Raw genomic sequence first — 17,790 nt, forward strand, 5'->3', positions numbered from 1 at the left:
GAGCCAAGGCCAGAGAACAGCCGCTTCTCATCAGAGAGGTGAGCGTGGCTGGCTCGCGGGGTCTGAGAATAACCTGCTTCCACCTGTGGGCTGTCAGGCCCTGAATGTTGCACGGAAGCTCTGGGAGGGGCAGAGTGGGGGCGCGCGGGGCGGTTCGGCCAGCTGCCTTTGGTTGGCTTGTTAGACAGCGCTCCGTTCCGTCTCTTCCGGCAGTAGGGAGCTCAGCCCTCGGGTCGGCAGCGTTTTTTGCCACCCGCGCTCCCACTCCCAAGGTCAGTAAACCGGTTGGTGGTTCCTTCTTTGAGGACAGCCTTGCTTGCTGAAGCGTCCTCTCTTCGGTCCGCTCACAGTGCTCCTTTCTGGATCACAGTTCCTGGTTTTTGTGAGGCATCCTTGGCCGTGGGGCTTTCCTGAGTGGCGTGTCCCATTACTTCTTGTCTGGCATCTTGGAGTGTTGTTCCAGACTGCGGGTGCAAAGCTGCGTGACCTTCCATCTCTAACGTGAGTAGGGGTAGGTCTGGCTGGGCCCGACGAGCCGGCACCTCGCCCGTCCCTTTTGTTTCTGCTGTTGGTTAAGCGGCTCTTAAGTCCACCGTGGGGAAGGTGGTGGAAGCAGATGGATTGTGCTGTTAGTTACAAAATGGGCACCAAGTATGGATACATAGGTCATCAACTTACCTTGTTTACATCAATAACCGTTTGTTTTATTGGAGTATAACTGCTTTACAGTGTCGTGTTGATTTCTGCTGTACAGCAACGTGGATCACCTCCCTCCCCGCAACCGCGTCCCACCCTGTTAGATCGTCACAGAGCCCTCCGCTGGGCTCCCCGCGCTACACAGCAGGTTTCCACTGGCTGTGTGTTTTACACAAGCTGGTGCATCTATGTCAGCCCCAGTCACCCTCCCCATGATGACCACTTGTCTGTCCTCTGCGTCTGTCTCTATTCCTGCCCTGCAAATAGGCTCGCCAGTACCGTTTTTCTAGATTCCACATATATGCGTTAATATATGATAGTTGGTTTTCTCTCTCTGACTTCACTCTGTATGACAGACTCTAGGTACGTCTGCCTCACTACGGCTGACTCACATTTCAGCCCTTTTATGGCCGAGTACTATTCCGTTGTAGGAACCGTTTATTCTGTGTTGGCACATGTTTCCAGACTGGATGGCCATCCTGCTGTATTTTACCTTCCTGACTGGGAGTCAGGTGATCTGCACCCTTCCCCGCAAAGGCAGACTGTTGCATCTGCCAGGGACCCTTTTGGATTGTCTGTGTCACGATTTTCCAGACGGGGAGGGAGATGCTCAGAAAGTGTAAGTGACCTGTTCTAGGTCACTTGGTTTCTCGGTAGCTGGGCAGCAACCAGGATTCAGGAGTCTCTTATTTTTTGTTCTTCATACTGTTGCGGACTTCTTCCTGCTGTGCTTTTTTCCCCTCTGTTAATAACTTGTGTTTTGACTTTAACAAGGGTAAAATTTGTAGATGTAGATGGGAAGCCTCTTTGGAAAGCAAGAGGATGGTGAGAACATAGGAGGTAGCTGCAGTGTATCAGCTGAGAACTTAAACTTTCTTTTCTAGAAACCAAATTTCCAGTCTTATAAAACACAGCAATGGTTGATATGATGATGTATTTCCTTTTATCTGTTTTTTTTCTTTGCAAGACTTTGTTTGCTTTTTACATTGTTAGAATGGAAATTATAATTGCAGCTCTGATTTTTTTTTCTTTTAATATTTTATTTGTTTGGCTGTGCTGGGTCTTAGTTGTAGTATGTGGGATCTAGTTCCTGATCAGGAATCAAACCTGGGCCCCCTGCACTGGGCATGTGGAGTCTTAGCCACTGGACCATCAGGGAAGTCCTGAAGCTCTGATTTTTGTTGTAATGAGAGGCTGTGATTGTCCAAAATGACCGTAGGGAGAACTGTCTCAGGGATTGATTTCACAAGTAGCGAAGATGACAGGTTGCTTTTTGTAGAGGCCATAGTCCTAGGAGAACAGCAAATAAAGGACTAACACATACATATGGGTACAGAATGGTTAAAGTCACGCTTTGAATGCAATGAGCGCATTCCTGGTTACAGCTATTTTGTTTTTGTAGGGTACAGTTTGCTGTGGATTCTTATTGAATGACACATTCCATTATTTAGAGGAAGGTCTAGTTGTTTAAAAAAATCAAAATTTTATTGCCACGTCCACCTTGTACAGTGAATTTTTTTGTATTCCTTTTAAAAAGCTTCATAGAGAGAGAGTTCACGTACCCTTAGCACACAGGCACGCACACGTCACCCAGTGAACGTTCAATTCAGTGGCTTTTGTTATTTTACTCTTTCACGTTCTTGTCCATGCTAAGTGGCTACTGTGGGTGTGATGCTCTCTTCAGCACCAGCTAGAGCTGTTTCCATGACTACCAAATCCAGCAGGTAGAGTGGCATCATTGTGCACATTTCAGACATCCCAGGACTAGATGGGCTGGGCATGGAACACGCAGCCTTCAGAGATCCCATGCTGTCTCAGGTTCCTGGGGGCCCATTAGAAAAGAGCGTACGCTGCCATCCCTGAGTCCCAGACTTTGCCCTCCTCTTTAAAATGGAAGAGGCAATCTATAGGTGTTGGCCTTCCCGTTTACTTTGAGGAGGAAAACATTTTTTTTAATTTTAAAAAATCCTCAGTAATGAAATATCATACTCCATATCTTGGAAAGAAAAGGTGTTTGGATGAAGGGGAATGAGGATTAGAGTTTGATTTCAAATGTTTCAACCTGGGTACAAAATGTTTGTCAATCAGCTATTCTGCTGAGTGCATTAAAACAAAAACTTGTTTAACATTTTTCAGTCCCTCATTCCCTGTTCCTTTAGGAAATTCTCCTAAAAGTTTAAAACTTTTCCACCTTGCTTTTTATTTATTTATTTGGTTGTGCATTATTTCCCTCCTTGTTCAGTAGTTGAAAAATTGAACTTTGCAAGTTTGAGTGCTTCCTGTGATGTCTATAAATTTTACCTTCATAAACATTCTAAAAATTAGGTAGAAGAGTTGATATTGTCATTATTTTGTATAGAAGAAACTAAAGCATCCCAGAGGTTTTTGACTTGCCAGTAGTTTCAGAACTTGTTAGTTGCTGGATTAAGAGAGACCCTGGATTCCTGATTCTGCTTCCAACTCTTCCACCAGATCAACCTTGCAGTGGAACATAAATCAGTATACTGAGAGATGTTTTCAGGTGTTCTGTATTAGTTGCTTGTTGCTTCTGTAATAAATTATCATGAATTTATAGCAGCTGAAAGCAACACAAATCATCTTACAGTCCTGGAGACCCAGAGTCCTAAAATCAAGGTGTCAGCAGGCTGCATTTCTTCTGGAGGATTTAGGGGAGCATCCATTTCTTTGTCTTTTCCAGCGTCTAGAGGCTGCTCACATTTCTTGACTCCTGGCCCCTTCATCTGCTAAGACAGCAGCATAGCATCTTTGTAACCAAAACTGGGGTCCAGCTGCTCCCCACTCAAAAGCCAGTAAAGAGGCAAGGTTGGTCATTATGTAGTTAACATCTTCCACCTGATGGGGGTTTCAGTATCGGCAAGACAGTTCACAGGATATGGCCCAGAATATTGTCTATAGCCCTTGAGAAGGAAATAAATGTCTTTAACTGTGCTTAATGACTCAACTGTTATTGTTTAGTCTTGTTGGACTGTTTATCTTTGTTTAGGCATTTTCTCACTTCTGTAATTAAACTTGCTCTTTGGCTACAGTTTCTCCACAGACAAAAGGCAGATGGAGGACATGGGGGACAAGGACCATAGGGTCCTGCTCCTTTTCATCTTTCCCTCTCTCTGTAACTTCTGCGTTCATCATCACATCTCCTTCTCTGGCTTCTGTCCCTTCTGCTTCCTTTTGTGATTACATCATACCCACTGAATAATCCATGAATGTCTCTCCATCTCCAAATCCTTACCTTAATCATATCTGCAAAGTTCCTTTGGTCATGTAAGGTGAATAGTCACAGGTTTCTGGGGTTAGGGCATAGGCATCTTCTGGAAATCTATTATTGTCACTTCCGTGTATTCTAAAAAAAGTTTGGTGGTAGTACATTTGGGACTTGCTGGACTAAACAGAATTAAACAGAATTTCTTTGCACTTTAAAAATGGTGATCAAAGCTTCCATTTGTTGAGACTTTAGTATCTGTGAAGCACTTTGTTAAATTTTATGTTGATTATCTCATTTCATTCTTGTGACAGTACAAAAAGGAGTTCTGTTCCCATTTATCAAATAAACTGAAGTTCAAGGTTAAGTGACTTATTCAAACTCACACTGCTAATAAGTGGCAGAGCTGGGATTCAAACTCAGATCTATGTGATGTTGGAGCATGAGTCTTGGAGAGTCCTTATATTAATGCTTTAATCTGGAAAGCAGGGGGTTTAGGGTACAGATATTTTCATATTACTTGAGCCAAAATCATAGCACCTTGGCTTTACAGGTGGCTCTAGTGGTGAAGGATCTGCCTGCCAATGTGGGAGATGTAAGAGACACAGATTCAATCCCTGGGTAGGGAAGATTCCCTGGAGAAGGGCGTGGCAACCCACTGCAGTACTTTTGCCTGGAGAATCCTATGCACAGAGGCTCCTGGTGGGCTACACAGTCCATTGGGTCACAAGGAATTGGACACGACTGAAGTGACTTAGCATGCATAGCATCTTACCAGGCTAGTGTTCTTCAGAGAACTTTATGAAACAATAAACTTGGTGGCCTTCATATCAGTGTTACCTGATAGAACTTTGTGTGATGATGGGCATATTCTGTATCTGTGCTATCCAATGTGGGAGCTGCCAGCCACATCTGGCTGTTGAGCACTTGAAATGTGGTCAGAGCAACTGAGGGACTGAATTTTAAATTTCATGTGATTTAAATTATAGAAATAATCATGTGCAACTAATGGTTTCTATATTGGACAGCCCAGTCTTTATTCTTCTAATACCTGATGTTTTGGTTTAGCCCAGGCGCATGCAGTTACTTTACTTTTGAGCATAATACTATCTTTGACAGTTTCTTGGTATCAAATGTCATTTGAAGAATGGTTGTTGAAAGCTTCTTCAGAAGGTGCTCCTGTAAAGAATGTGTCTTTGTGGTGGAAGATAATAGTAAAACAGGATTTCAGGTGTCTTGGGCAGAGTCAGTAGAAATTTGTAGACCACTGAGTCCTGTCTTTTTTAAAAATTTTATTAATTTTTTAATTGAAGGATAATTGCCTTACAGAATTTTGTTGTTTTCTGTCAAACTTCAACATGAATCAGCCATAGGTATATATATATCCCCTCCTTTTTGAACTTCCCTCCCATCTTCCTCCTCATCCCACCCCTCTAGGTTGATACAGAGCCCCTGTGAGTTTCCTGAGTCATACAGCAAATTCCCGTTGGCTGTCTATTTTACATATGGTAATGTAAGTTTCCATGTTACTCTTTCCATACATCTCACCCTCTCTATCCTCTCCCCATGTCTGTAAGTCTGTTCTCTATGTCAGTTTCTCCATTGCTGACCTGTAAATAAATTCTGGAAGACAGTATGGAGATTTCTTAAAAAACTAGGAATAAAACCACCATATGACCCAGCAATCCCACTCCTAGGCATATACCCTGAGGAAACCAAAATTGAAAAAACACATGCATCCCATTGTTCACTGCAGCACTATTTACAAAAGCTAGAACATGGAAGCAACCCAGATGTCCATTGACAGATGAATGGGTAAAGAAGTTTTGGTCCATATACGCAATGGAATATTACTCAGCCATATATATACAATGGAATATTACTCAGCCATATATACACAATGGAATATTACTCAGCCATATGCACACAATGGAATATTACTCAGCCATATACACACAATGGAATATTACTCAGCCATATACACACAATGGAATATTACTCAGCCATATACACACAATGGAATATTACTCAGCCATATACACACAATGGAATATTACTCAGCCTTAAAATGGAAAGCATTTGAGTCAGTTCTAATGAGGGGAATGAACCTAGAACCTATTATACAGAGTGAAATCAGTCAGAAAGAGAAAGATAAATATTGTATTCTAAGCATATATATGGAATCTAGAAAAATGGTTACTGTCTTTGATAAAACTACCTGGGGAGCTGGTTAGCTGACAGTTTCCCCTAAAGATGGATGTCCTAGTAGAAGAACTCTTCAGTCATTCAACAAGAAGCTGTGAAAAGATGGCCTAGATATTGTGGGAGAATCAAGGAAATAAGAAGGTCCTGTCCAGCCTTTGAAACAACTCTGGGGGAACAGCGTGCACTTTGGTGAAAAGACCATCTGTAATATCAGTGTGCTTAGTGCTTAGTCGTTCAGTTGTGTCTGACTCCTCAAGACGCCATGGACTGTAGCCCACCAGGCTCCTCTGTCCATGGAATTTTCCAGGCAGGAATACCGGAGTGGGTTGCCATTTCCTGTAATGCTGCATAAGACTGTATCATCGGAAACGCTGTAAAGAAAGTACCAAGTTAATGTTGCGGCCAGCGATGTTCGTATCTACTTCAGCTGTGGAAGACACCTTTTCAGGTGAAATCACAGGCAGAAGCTCAATAGCTGAGACAAAGGGAGAGCTGCCCTGGGACTCCCTTGGTGGTCCAGTGTTAGCACTCTGTACTCTCACTGCTGAGGTCCTGGGTTCAATTCCTGGTCAGGGAACTAAGATCCCACAAACCAAGCCACATGACAGAAAAAAACCAAAAAACGAAACAGCGCTGTCCTATGTGAAGCAAGTGTTGGGTGGAATCCTGGTCCTGGTTCCTGAGGCCCTCCCCTCATTTCCTGCTGTGGTCCTTGGCGTGCCCCCCTGAAACTCCAGGGCAGTGGTCCCCAGCCTTTTTGGCACCAGGGACTGATTTTGTGAAAGACAGTTTTTCCATGGACCGAGAGTAGGCAGGGGATGGTTTTGGGATGATTCAAGCCCATTTCATTTATTGTTCACTTTATTTCTTATTTAATGCTACTGCTGATCTGATAGGAGGTCCTCTGCCTGGAGGTTGGGGATCCTGTTCTAGGAGATGTAAGTCACTGACAGAGTCTAGAAAAGAGTTTAAAAACTCAGAGGCAGGAGCGTTCCTGGGTTTATGAGGAAATGCTGCATAGAAAGGTGAACTATGATACTTTCCAGGTAGCTCTCTATATATATTTTCAAATACATTTTCTACACACACACATATTTTGGTGGGAAAGAATGGCCCTTATTACTCTTAAACAGAAATGTGATATAATTATATGCTTATGGCCTCTGGTACACGCATATATAATTTTGAAAGGATCCTGCTGTATGCTATTGCTAATTTGCCTTTTCTTTTTATATCATCTCATATGCAACTGTCTGTCATTATGTGATCTGCAGCTTTAAAATGGTAGTTGAACATTCTCTGTTGTGTTTGTGCAGAACAGAGTACAAGTGGAGGAAAAGGGGCCTCCTTAGATCTCATGTCACTGATACAAGTCAAGTTCTTCCCAACATCCTTGGGTAGATTCTTCACCCAGAACCAGCCTCCCCCGCGCCCCCCGCCCCCAGAAAGAGCTATCCTTGTGCATAAATTCCAAATTACACTGGAAATCAGTGTGCTATGCTGTGTGTGCTATACTCAGTTGCTTCAGTCGAGTCTGACTCTTTGCAACTCTGTGGACTGTAGAGATCAGTGAATTGGCTTTAAATCTTGCTACCGAAGTGTGTATTTCCTGTGTTGTATGGGTACAGGGATCTCCTGGATAACTGAATCAGCTTGAATCTTTGAGTTCTTTATAGCATCTGTTTCAAGGTCTCATCTCACCCAATCTTTTTTTTTCCCCTTGCAGTATTTTATTATTTTTAATTTGTTTTTTCTTTTTAAAAATTATTTTTAATTGGAGGATAATTGCTTTACAGAGTCGTGTTGGTTTCTGCCATTTATTGACATGAATTAGCCATAGGTATACTTCTGTCCCCTCCCTCTTGAACCTCCCTGTCACCCCATCTCACCCCTCTAGCTTGTCACAGAGCACTGGTTTGAACTCCCTGAGTCATACAGCAAATGCCCACTGGCTGTCTGTTTACATATGGTAATATGTATGTTTCAGTACTGCTCTCTCAATTCATCCCACTCTGTCCTTCCCCCACTGTGTCCACAAGTCTGCACTCTATGTCTGCGTCTCCAACGCTACCCTGCACGCAGGCTCATCAGTACAAGCTTTCTAGATTCTATGTGTATGTGTTAATACATATTTGTCTTTCTGACTTACTTTACTCTGTATAAAAGGCTCTAGGTTTATCCACCTTATTAGAACCGAGTCAAATGCACTCTTGTTATGGCAGAGCACTATTCCACTGTATATATGTACCGCAGTTTCTTTATCCATTCATCTGTCAATGGACAGCTAGGTTGCTTCCATGTCCTTGCTATTGTAAATAGTGCTGTGATGAACTTTGGGGTCCATGTGTCTTTTTCACTTATGGTTTCCTCAGGGTATATGCCCAGTAGTAGGATTGTTGGGTCATATGGCAATTTTATTCCTAGTTTTTAAGGAATCTCCATACTGTTCTCCATATCAATTTGCATTCCCATCCACAGTACAAGAGACTTCCCTTTTCTCCACACCCTCTCCGGCATTTATTGTTTGTATATGTTTTAATGGTGGCCATTCTGACCAGCGTAAGCATTCCATTTCAAGAAGTAATGGATTCAAAAATTACGTGGCTAGTGAGTGATAGGCCTGAAATTGAACCCAGGTAGTCTGACTTTAGCATTTGTGCTCCAGTGGATCAACTTGTCTCCAAAATAGGCTTGCTTTCTGATAACTGTAATAGTAGGTAATGACTTGTCAAAGGAGTTCCTGGTGAATGGAGCAAATGTTAATAAGCACCGTCTCTCTTTCTCATATGAGGTGGGTATTTCTCCCTTCATATGGGCCAGAACCTAGATATTTCCTCATTGGGCTCCCCTCTCAACAGCAGCCTGCTTCATGTGAAAGTAACTCAGTGGTTTGGTGAACACCTTTCCATAGATGTCTTTATCCAGATTTACAAATAAATGATATATGTGTTCGTGATTTCAAATGGGATCCTGCTGCTGCTGCTAAGTTGCTTCAGTCGTGTCCGATTCTGTGCGACCCCATAGACAGCAGCCCATGAGGCTCTCCCATCCCTGGGATTCTCTAGGCAAGAACACTGGAGTGGGTTGTCATTTCCTTCTCCAATGCAGGAAAGTGAAAAGTGAAAATGAAGTCGCTCAGTTGTGTCCGACTCTTAGCCACCCCATGGACTGCAGCCTACCAGGCTCCTCCATCCATGGGATTTTCCAGGCAAGAGCACTGGAGAGGGGTGCCATTGCCTTCTCCGGGGATCCTGCTAGATTCCATCATACATGAATCCAGTCTTTCTTTCTGTGTGCTATGTGCAATACTATTGCTTAAAAGACTTTTTTTGCCAGAAGTGTGTGTGTGTGGAGGTGACCACGGGGAAGATGAGGCCGAACTCTGTTCAAGGTACGATTAATAAATATTATAAAATACCTAATAATGACTTGGCTTTAGCATTAATACTTGGTCTATTTCTTGGCATCAGACAAGTTCTTAGTTTCCTTGTCTCTCATAAACAAACAGTTGATTGTCATAAAGCTTCTACTAAGGCCAAATAGTTTTCCTCTTTATTTCATTTGGGCATACTTAATTATGGCTATTGCTGTATCAGTGGTGTTACATTTGGGAGTTATGCTTCTGGCCACTTACGCTTCTGCAATTTAATTTTTCATTTTCCCATTTGTTTTTAACACATTCACGTAATCACTCAATTCCACAGCTCTACCAGGCCTGCTACCTAACCTGAACTACTGATGGACAGACACTGCCCTCTGTGGACAGCTCAAAACACTGTCGGATGATGAAGAAAAGAGTGCATTTATTTGTTCTAAAGGGAGTTGGTTTTTTGCCCCTGTTTGTAGCAACAGGGATGGACCTAGAGATTATCATAGTCAGTGAAATCAGTCAAAGACATATACCATATGATGTCACTTATATGTGGAATTAAAAAAAATGATATAAATGAAGTTCTTTACAAAACAGAAATAGACTCAGGACATAGAAAACAAACTTATGGCTACCAAAGGGGAAAGGGAGGGGGGATAAACTAGGAGTTTAGGGTTAGCAGATACACCAACAAGGACCTACTGTATAGCACAGGGAACTATACTCAATGTTTTGCAATAACCTATAAGAGAAAGAACCTGAAAAAGATTTATATATATATAATATGTATACATAAAACAATCACTTTATACACATGAAACTAACACAATGTTGTGAATCAACTACACTTCAATAAAAAAATAAAAGTAGTTTGTAGGCATCAGTGACTAACATACAAAATAAAAGTTGACTGAAGTTTAGGGACTATTGTTGAATGGGGCATGGATGAAAATTACTTTAGCATAAGCATATTTGAGTGTACACAAGGAAAACGAACACAAAGAAAAAATGGTACCAGATGCCCATGAGAGGAGGTATACAGTCTTTTAAATTGTGGCTTGAGGTCCAGCTGCTTGGGTACTGCTTTTGAACCCATTAGAAATGCAGAATCCCAGGTCCCACCCCAAACTCGTATCAGAGTCTGCATTTAACAGGGACTTGAGATGACTCATCCACATGGTGAAGCATGAGAACCTCTTGTGTACAGCGAGGCAGGTGTTTGGCCCGTGGGCTTGAGATGTAGGTAGAATTGGGCTGGATTCCCAGCTCTGCCACTTATTACCTGTGTGAACTTGAGCAGGTGACATTTCTGTGCCTCAGTTTCCTTATCTGTAAATGGGGAATGTAACCAGTACATCCCTCACAGGAATATTGTCAGGCAACTGTCACTAGCAACATCACCACCATCATCACTAAGGATTAATGAGGGCCCACCCTACCCCAGGTGCTGTTACTAACACTTGTTACTAATTTGTGAATGGGATGAGGGAAGGCTGCATGCCTGGCAAAAGGTAAGTCTCATCAAATCTCAAAACCTGATGGCTTGTGATTGTTATGATCACTCTAAAGCATGGTCTTTAGCAAGTGGGATAGAATGGTCTTCCCCAGCTGAACAACTGAAGGTTGTGGATTTGGGAGTGGAGGTGGGTGCTGGGCCTGCTAGGGCGTTCAGGACCAAACTGAATGTCTGACCCCAGCTTTTCATTAGTGATGTAAAAAGGATTATTTAGGGTAAAACCAGTTTTCTGTTTTTGTTCACTCACTAAGTCATGTCCAACTCTTTGCAACCCAGGGGCTGCCGCATGCCAGGCTCCCCTTCATACACTATCTCTTAGAGCTTGCTCAAACTTATGTCCATCGAGTCGGTGATGCCATCCAACTACCTCATCCTCTGTCGTCCCCTTCTCCTGCCTTCAGTCTTTCCCAGCATTAGGGTCTTTTCCAGTGAGTTGGCTCTTCACATCAGGTGGCCAAAGCATTGGAGTTTCAGCTTCAGCATCAGTCCTTCCAATGAATATTCTGGACTGATTTCCTTTAGGATGGACTGGTTCGATCTCCTTGCTGTCCAAGGGACTCTCAAGAGTCTTCCCTAACTCCACAATTCAAAAGCATCAATTCACTGGTGCTCTGCCTTCTTTATGGTTCAACTCTCACATTCTTAATGAGTCAGTTTTCTGAGCATTTGCTTAATTTAGGAAGCAGCAGGAGAACTGTGTTTAAAACAGTGGTTCTCAGACTTTTTGGTCTGAGAGGACCTCTTTATCCTTTAAAAATTATTGAGAACGCCATAGAGCTTTTTGTTTATGTGATTATATCTATTGATATTGATCTTATTAGAAACTAAAGCTGAGAAAATTAAAAAAAATTTTTTTGAGGGGACTTCCTTGATGGTCCAGTGGTTAAGACTCTGTGCTTCCACAGGGGCACAGATTTGATACCTGGGTACAGCAAAAACAACTTGTGTCTTTTTTTATGATTTATTTTTCTGTTTTATTATTATTGTACATTTCAGTGCTCTCTCTCATTCATCCATTTCTGTTTCTTGTAAACTGCATAGTTAGGAAAATTCCTACCTAAACTTCTTGATTTTGATAGCATTCCATGTAAGAAAATTTTAAAATATTAATTCACTTAAAAGAAACTGTAATCAACCCGGTACATGTTAATGTTAAGCAATAGTTTTATAAGAAATAAATATATTTTCTAAAACAACAAAAAAAATAGTTCCTTGATGGCCTGCCTGTTAGGATTCTGGGCATTCATTGCTGGGGCCTGGGTTCAGTCCCCGGTTGGGGAACTGAGATCCTGTAAGTGGTGTGGCATGGCCACAATAAAAAAGGAAAAATCAGTGAGAAGAGTGGTGTTTTTCCACATTTTTGCAAATCTCCTTAAAGCCTGGCTTAATAGAATGAAACTGGATTCTCCTGTCTGCTTTTGCATTTGGTCTGTGGAAGTATCACTCATCTTGTGGCCTCTAGAAAACTCCACTGTATACTCACGAGTGAATGAGAGTGCAAAAGGCACATGATATTTTAGTATTACTAAAAATTAGTTTTGATCTTGTAGAGCCCCTGATAGGGTCTCAGGGAATCCCAGGAAACTGGAAATTTAAGAGATGAAAGTACACTCATTACAAACAAATATATGTAGTTGAAGTATTTATTCTTCTACATTAATTAAGTGCTTTATAGAGCAGAGCTCTGCTGGGACCCCATGATAAACTTGAAATGCATTAAACAGAATTTCTGCAAAATTTATAATTCTCCATTTTTGCTAATTTGGATTGGTCTTACACACCTGTGGGTTTTGTCATGTTTCCACAGGAGTTTTTGATTAGGGCACTTGGCAATTACCCTTAGACTTCCAGTTCAGCTGCAGAAAAATATTTGTTTTAACATTCTGTATTCTTTGGCTGTTGCTGCTGCAAGTTGGAAATTGGTGATTAACTTACAGGATGTGATCAAAGCATTGCTCTCTTGTCACATTTTATCTTTAGAGAGAAGAGAATAGTGGTGAGAATAGTGGTAAAATTAGAGCGGAAATCTCTTTAGTTGAATATATGACTTTCAAAATGGAGCTGTTAAGTACATCAGGTTGGTATGCTGCATGTGCTTAGCTGCTCAATCGTGTCCGACTCTTTGTGACCCCATGGAGTGTAGCCCGCCAGGCTTCTCTGTCCATGGGGATTCTCCAGGCAAGAAGAGTGGGTTGCCATGCCCTCCTCCAGGGGATCTTTCCAACCCAGGTCTCCCACATTGCAGGCTAATTCTTCACCTGAGCCACCAGGGAAGCCCACATCAGGTTGGAGTTGGTTATCAAATCTGCATGCAGATTGGGGCTACCCTGTAAGGCAGCGGCTTTCCCTGTTTGGAGTGTTGCCCTTGGCAGTAGCTCAGTGACTAAGAACCCCTGTGATGGCTACTGTGAGCACCGTCATGACAAGAATTCAGTCTTTGGGATGGCTAAGTTCAGTGTAGCTCACAGAAACTTCAGGATGAAATTAATCGTGCCTTAATCATATTCAGGAATGTGGTGGAAAATGATTTAATATGCTGTTTTGGGGGAAAAAATTAAAGCTTTGTTATGTAAGTGAAGTAATTCTGAATTCCATTCACAAATTATACTATAATGAGATTTGTGTTTGACGTTCTTGTGCACTTTTCAAATGATAGTCTATGAAAACAAAATCCAGTTTGCATTTCTTAAATACATATCATCTGATGCTGGGAGGAGATGAGGAATTTTTGTTTTGGTATTGATAAAGAATTTTGGTTTTTGAGTGGCTGACCTATTTGCAGACGATCAACAGGCTGGAATAACTTGGCAGTTTAGTGCAGTTGCACGGAATGGTCAGAAGAGGGCGAGAGACAGTTGCTGATGCTAACGCCAAGGAGGTGTATAGCCTGTGTGAACTCAGATACCTAGATGGTGAGGGTGGTGATGTTAATGAGCTGGAGAGGGGTTCCAGGTCTGAAAGCACAAGCTTGCAGTTAGTTCTAGCTGATGGTTGTTTTGTGAAAGAAAGCCCTCATGTTGCCAGTTCTGATTTTTCAGGAGAAAAAAGCATTCCAGGTTTCTCCTTAAAATTTTCTGACTTAAAAAGATAATTTAATTTCTTTTAAAGCATCATTCAGTCCAAAAAAAAAAAAAAAATCACATTAGTGGGCTGAACTTGGCCTGTGGTCCGCCAAGAATCTCAGGATTATATCAATACATGGCCCAGACTTATTCTTCTCTTTTTCTTAAAGGACATTGCCATAGTATTTCTTTAAAAGAGGGAAGAGTAGAGTAGAGACAATGAAAGTAGACTGGGTTTAATATTTTAGGGGAAAGTTGTGCCGTTTCCACCGGGATTAGAATTTCAAGGTGAATGATACATTTTTATGGAATTCTGATAGGAGTTGGCTTGCTTGTTAAGCATTCTCCTTCAAGTAATAAATTACTTTAAGTATTACAATCCAGACTTTGTGGGATTGTTGAACTTCTAAATACTCTGCCTTGTTTCCCTGTAACTACTTCTGTATTTGTCAGGATGGTGTCTTGTTTTTAACTTGGGAGATGGAGTGACCCTCTGGCTGGTGCCTCGCAGCCTGCCCTCCACCGTGTTAGTCTCCTGAGAGCTCTGTCTGCATTTTCCCCCACCTCCTCCCACATTGTTCTTTGTAATATTCCTCAGCAGGCAACCAGAGTCATCTTTTGAAAACTCAAATTTGATTAACTTTTTCCTGCTTCCGCATTCTTCCCTGTCCTCTTATAATCCTCCAGGGCCCTCCTACTGCTCCTTAGATTAAAGATAGACCTCTCCAGGACTATTTCTCCCATTTTATCTCAACCGTCTCCTCCTCTTTGCATTCCTGCCACCCTGGCCTTGTAATTGCCATGTTTCCTTCCCCTCACAGCTTTGAAATAAAGCTATTTTAAACCCCCCAAGAGAGCTTTGCTTAAAGTTAGTTAGAACTATACACAACAAGTTCCTTGGAGTGGGATGAGAAGCATTAAGTCAAGGCGGTGTAGACACAGGAGTTTCGAGTTAGGGTTATTCTTTTATTTAGTGACCTAAAGGAAAAGGATAGAGAATATCGGCAAACTGGGGAACATCACATTTGAGTTAAATCTCTCTGATTATCTTATTAATATAAACCTGCACTTCTGATTGTTCACTTAGGGGACTTCCCTGGTGGCCCAGTAGTTAAGACTGTGTTTCCAATGCAGGGGGATGGGTCCAATCCCTGGTCAGGGAACTAGATCCCACATGTCATGAGGTGCAAGCAAAAAAAAAAGTGGAGTGCCAAGAACTTTCTGGTAATAGTCAGTGTTTGGGTTGAATAGTTACCTTCCTAGGATTGTAGACCTGTAACTTTGAAACTGCTTTTACATGTAAGTAAAATGGCATTAACATGTTAACATGTTTGTTGAAGAATATCATTCACCAAATTTGTACACAGACCATAAGTTGATCGATCTTTTCTAATTAAATCCAAATGAAATATTTACAAAGAAAATCAAACAGAACCGCAACCTCATATCTCCTTCCCTGCTTCTAGTAGTTTGGATCAGCAAGGTCCAATAGCCCTTTGTAAGATGATGGAAATGGTCTCTCTGGACTGTCCAGTATGAAATGTGGTTGGTGCAACTGAGGAACTGGATAGTTAATTTTATTTTTAATATTTAAAACTTTATTTATTTTCGGCTGTACTGCATCTGTGTGACTGCACGCGGGCTCTCTCTAGCTGTGGTTCCTGGGCTTCTTATTGTAGTGACTTCTTTTGTTGCAGAGCATGGGCTTTAGGGAGCGTGGGCTCCAGTAGTTAGAGCTCATGGGCTTGGTTGCCCTGTGGCATATGGAATCTTCCTAGACCAGGGGTTGAACCTGTCTCCCCTATGTTGTCAGGCAGATTATTAACCACTGGAGTGCCAGGGAAATCCAGTTCATTTTATTTAATTTTAGTTAAAATTGCCACATATGAATATTGGTTAGTGCTATGGTCTATATGTTTATGTCCCTCCAAAATTCATATGTTGAAATCCTAACCCCCAAGGTGATGGTATTAGGAAGTGGAGCCTTTAGGAGGTGATTAGGTCATGAGGGCTGAGGCTTCAAGCATGGAATTAGTGCCCTTCTCAAGGAAAACCCACAGAGCTCCCTAGCCCCTTCTGCCATGTCAAGATAGAATGAGTTTATGATCCTCACTTGGCCATGTTGGCACCTGATCTTAGACTTCCAGCCTCCAGAACTGGGAGAAAAATATTTCTATAAGCCGCCCAGTGTGTGGGATTTTGTTATAGCAGCCTGAAAGGACCGAGACAGCTAACAGATACAGACTACTTGGTTGTTACATGTCTGAAAGACTATCTGCCTTCAGAATTTATTTTTGCAAGTGGGGCTTCCCTGGTAGTCCAGTGGTTAACAATTTGCCTGCCAATGCAGGGGACACAGGTTCAGTCCCCGGTCTAGGAAGATCGCACACGCCGCAGAGCAGCCAAGCCCACGTGCAGCAACTACTGAAGCCTGTGGGCCTAGAGCATGTGCTCTGCAGCTCAAGAGCAGAACCTGCTCTCAGCAGCTAGAGAAAGCTCATGCACAGCAATGAAGGTCCAAGAGAGCCAGAAATAAACAAATTAAAAAAAATAGGTGATTCTAACAGTTGAATTTCAAAGTGCCATGTGAACTCTGTTTTTTCATGAGATCTATGAACAAGGAACGATATAAGCATCTGAATGCAGAGTTCCAAAGAATAGCAAGAAGAGATAAGGAAGCCTTCCTCAGTGATCAATGCAAAGAAACAGAGGAAACAACAGAATGGGAAAGACTAGAGATCTCTTCAAGAAAATTAGAGATACCAAGGGAACATTTCATGCAAAGATGGGCTCAATAAAGGACAGAAATGGTCTGGACCTAACAGTAGCAGAAGATATTAAGAAGAGGTGGCAAGAATACACAGAAGAACTGTACGAAAAAGATCTTTACGACCAAGATAATCACGATGGTGTGATCACTCACCTAGAGCCAGACATCCTGGACTGTGAAGTCAAGTGGGCCTTAGCAAGCATCACTACGAACAAAGCTAGTGGAGGTGATGGAATTCCAGTGGAGCTATTTCAAATACTAAATGATGATACTGTGAAAATGTTGCACTCAATATGCCATCAAATTTGGAAAACTCAGCAGTGGCCACAGGACTGGAAAAGGTCAGTTTTCATTCCAATCCCAAAGAAAGGCAATGCCAAAGAATGCTCAAACTACCGCACAATTGCACTCATCTCACATGCTAGTAAAGTAATGCTCAAAATTCTCCAAGCCAGGCTTCAGCAATATGGGAACTGTGAACTTCCAGATGTTCAAGCTGGATTTAGAAAAGGCAAAGGAACCAGAGATCAAATTGCCAACATCCGCTGGATCATTGAAAAAGCAAGAGAGTTCCAGAAAAACATCTATTTCTGCTTTATTGACTATGCCAAATCCTTTGAATTTGTGGATCACAACAAACTGTGGAAAAATCTTCAAGAGATGGGAATACCATACCACCTGACCTGCCTCTTGAGGAACCTGTATGCAGGTCAAGAAGGAATAGTTAGAACTGTACATGGAACAACGGACTGGTTCCAAATAGGAAAAGGAGTACGTCAAGGCTGTATATTGTCACCCTGCTTATTTAACTTCTATGCAGAGTACATCATGAGAAACGCTGGACTGGAAGAAACACAAGCTGGAATCAAGATTGCTGGGAGAAATATCAATAACCTCAGATATGCAGATGATACCAACCTTATGGCCGAAAGTGTAGAAGAACTAAAGAGC

The sequence above is a fragment of the Capricornis sumatraensis genome, chromosome 9, assembly GCF_032405125.1.
Source record: "Capricornis sumatraensis isolate serow.1 chromosome 9, serow.2, whole genome shotgun sequence".
NCBI classification, from domain to species: domain Eukaryota; kingdom Metazoa; phylum Chordata; class Mammalia; order Artiodactyla; family Bovidae; genus Capricornis; species Capricornis sumatraensis.